This window comes from Schistocerca americana, chromosome 2 (assembly GCF_021461395.2).
Source record: "Schistocerca americana isolate TAMUIC-IGC-003095 chromosome 2, iqSchAmer2.1, whole genome shotgun sequence".
Classification (NCBI taxonomy): domain Eukaryota; kingdom Metazoa; phylum Arthropoda; class Insecta; order Orthoptera; family Acrididae; genus Schistocerca; species Schistocerca americana.
In genome coordinates this window covers 480,860,045-480,863,983 of record NC_060120.1, presented here as the reverse complement: position 1 = coordinate 480,863,983, position 3,939 = coordinate 480,860,045, and the positions used below count along the sequence as shown (strand labels likewise).

The 3,939-nt window shown below is 41.4% G+C and overlaps 1 non-coding gene across 1 annotated transcript; it reads right to left on the bottom strand.

Moving 5' to 3' along the window:
* Positions 1-3,005: 3,005 nt before the first annotated feature.
* Trnay-gua lies at positions 3,006-3,096 on the bottom strand. The gene is given in 2 exon segments: positions 3,006-3,041; positions 3,060-3,096. It is a non-coding gene; the product is annotated as a tRNA-Tyr (tRNA).
* Between the last annotated feature and the right edge of the window lie 843 nt (positions 3,097-3,939).

The window sequence follows — 3,939 nt, the reverse complement described above, 5'->3', positions numbered from 1 at the left end:
CAACAGTCCAATGTCGGCATTGATGGGCCCAGGCAAGGCGTAAAGGTTTGTGGGGCGCAGTCATCAAGGGTACACGAGTGAGCCTTCGGCTCCGAAAGCCTATACAGATGATGTTTCGTTGAATGGTTCGGATGCTGACACTTGCAGCAATTTGCGGAAGAATTGCACTTCTGTCCCATTGAACGATTCTCTTCAGTCGTCCTTGGTCCCGTTCTTGCAGGATCTTTTTCCTACCGCAGTTATGACGGAGATTTGATGTTTTACCGGATTCCTGATATTCACAGTACACTCGCTGAAATGATCGGACGGAAAAATTCCACTTCATCGCTACCTGTGTCTCATCGCTCGTGCGCCGACTATAAGCCCACGTTCAAACTCATATCTTGATACCCTGCCTTTGTAGCAGCAGTAACCGATCGAACAACTGCGTCAGACCCTTGTCTTATATAGGCGTTGACGATAACAGCGCCGTGTTCTGCCTGTTTACGTATCTCTTTATTTGAATACGCATTCCTATACCAGTTTGTAATTTATGTTACGGTCATCTGATGGCTTTATTTGCCGATATGCTATTAACTGGCTAATCCTACAAGAACCGACACGTTTTTGAAGAAAATTCATTGTGCCATTGCTTTAAAACGGCGTATCTTCGTAACACGCGAGCTATAACACAAAAATAACTTGATAAATCTTTAACCACCTACATGAAGTTTCCCGCCATTTTATTACAATGTATCGTAGGACAGCGACGCGTCCTCGAGAGATTCAACGTGTTGGTACTTAGAAACATCATATATTCATAGGGTATAAATTATAACTTAAAACATACTAAATATGGTCTTCAACTGAATATGGCAAATGCAATATGCCGCCTCGTAAGTTCTTCTTGTAGAGAGCGATAATGCTTTTTATTGGTTCTAATTTATATGATACGTCACAAAACAATTTTGTGTTTCACATGACGAAATGGGTCCTCAACATGACTTTCAGGAAGTGACGTCACAAAACTTGTAGAGTACCACGTAGACGTTAGCTGCCTCGTCATCTGTCACGATGCCTTCAGTATTATTGGATATTTGTGAATGGTGTGGTGGTTAATGCTCCCCATAATTACGTTTCTTACAGATCACTCAGCTCCTTTCAAATAGATCAAGGCAGCGTTTTATACCACAACATCAGTAAGTCCTGCCTTAGAAACTTCGACATATTTCAGCATATGTGTATAAAACCACGTGTTGCAGCACTGAATAATACACCTTCGAAAGCTCTGGCTCTATTAATAGAGTCGAGGTGAAGAATTTTCCACGTTTACAGCAGATAGCATTGCTATAACAGAAGGCCTGTAGTTTGTTGGACGATTCCTGAAACGAAATATGATCTCGACACATTCAGCGTCTGTAACTAAAGATCCTGAATCCAGTAACTGCAGCAAGACAGAAAACTAAACCCTTACAAAAATAGTAAAACGTAAAAGTGTAATGAAGCAGTAGGATTCTCTTGGATTAAATGTCATTGTGGAGTAATTCATAATGGAAAGGTTGATCAACTGCCAAAAAAAGCTACTAGAAATGGGTAATATCACAAACCGAAATTTCCAAAGCATTTTATAGTTAACGGACTTCAAGAATTGGACATGAATGGCAGAAAGATTAAAACACGCGCAACTGCGACCTTCAGTTCCAAATAAGGTTTCGTTGTCTCTCAGTCCCTTCCTTTTCGCATGGAACTAACAACAAGGAAACGCCATTCCGTGGGTGTTCGATCGTAGATATAAAACACCTCTCCTTCTCACGCAGGAAGCATAAACTTGCGATGAAAAGTAACTGATGTATCAACTGAAAATACTACACGTTAAGTCCCACAAAATATCTATGGTAATTATGACAGATGTTTGCTCAAGGACGAAATCTGCCGAAATATACTCATTAGACTCATCAGAACAGCAAACGGCTCCTATATGTGACTGTCAGTCGTTTGTTACCAATGCTTTAAATATAGCAGTTGTTTTGTATACCAGCAGTTGTTTTGTGATTTCTGTTTTAATCATCGCTCTTTCCCCGTTTTTTAAGGATATATTTTTCTCTCTCTTTAGAATGTTTGATGTCAAATACATTATCGAAGGAGTACAGACACGGTTGTATAGATTTCTTCTTCAAATGGTACACTAAGGATTACTATACTTCTGATATCCATCCCTGCATTAGAAAGATCATCGCTGTGGTACCATCTATGTAGTTTCACACAGTTCTGTCATTCTGTTAAGACACATTCATGCAATGTTAATTTTTTCCACAACAAACACGCGGTTCGAAAGAAGAATCTGGGTTGCGCACAGTACGTCCTCAATTATTTTCACTGTCTCGAAAATCTATTCATATATATATATCAGATGTCTCGAAAGCATACTTTCCCATTTTTTCTTTCTTGGCAGCAGCCATAGCGCTACTTATAGTTTTCTCGGATATGGGGACCACGATTGGAAGACCTGTTCAACTCTCAATAAATCCTGGAAGTGGAATATAATCTACTGTTTCTTTTGTCAGTGCTACACAACGGAAATACAAGATTATTCTTAACTTCTCATTTTCTTGAGGCATTTTAATAAAATTTGTTCAAAAATGTTCAAATGGGTGTTAAATCTTATGGGACTTAACTGCTAAGGTCATCAGTCCCTAAGCTTACACACTACTTAACCTAAATTATCCAAGGACAAACACACACAACCATGCCCGAGGGAGGACTCGAACCTCCGCCGGGACCAGCCGCACAGTCCATGACTGCAGCGTATTAGACCGCTCGGGTAGTTCCGCGCGGCATAAAATTTGTGCTTTCTACGGATTTACGATTATATCAGCAAGAAAAGGAGAAAATATATACGCAGAACAGCTACCATATGCTGATTCTGTCTCAGGCGTACCTTTGTCTTAAAAACGTCACAACAGTTTGTAAGTTTAAAGTGTAGCTTATTTTGTAAAGAGAAGCGAAGCCATGAAAGTTTAAAATTTTCCTTCGGGCCGGATTTGAACCAGCGACCTATGGATATCTGCTACTCAGCTCCTCTACAGTCCACCGCTCTACCAACTGAGCTACCGAAGGAATGTGTAACTTTCGCCAGCCCGTGCGCAACAAGGGAAAAGTGACGCCAAGAACAGACTGGCGGTCAGCAGTACCGTTACATCTCCCGTTCACATGAGACCTCCGAGAAAGATAGGTCGCGTCGCGTACGTCACGAAGGAGGCCTGAACTCGCTCGCTCGCTCAGCTCAGAAGATAAAATGCGTTTCTAAACCTGTTAACACGCAGCTGGACGTGTACGTAGTAACGAGAAGGGCATATTCTACTGGAGACTGCTATTATGGTGTCTTACTGATCAACAATACTACAACAAAATTTAATTTTAATGATATAAGAGCTTGCTTATAGCATTTAGTCTCCTCTGCTTAACAGTCCTCATTTCATACCAGAAGTGGTGCCTCATGCAACTGATAATCATTTTGGCACGATTTTAATTTTATCGTACCCCAGTACAGCCGTAACAAAGTATAAGTAGGCCTATGGACTTCGATCATTGCAGGACTAGCAACAGTAAGACACCATAACAGCGGATTCCAGTAGAAGATGCAATTCTTGTTTGTACGTACACATGTAGTTACGAGTTAACAGGTGTAGAAACGCAGTTTTTGTGCCGCGTTGAGCGAGCGAGCGCAGGCCTACCTTCATGACGTACGCGCCACGGCCTGTCTTTCTCGTAGGCCTCGCCATTCGCGTTGGTTCCTTCATTCGGATAGATGACGTGCTTCTGGTCTTCATACCTCGGCCCTTGTAATTGGAAGCTTTCGTCTGCCAATTTTCAAATAGCTCTATCAGAGAAGGAAATATACCTCCTTTTTAAACTAGCATTGAACAGGAAGTTAACTCTTCCGTCGCCTAGTGTGTCCGT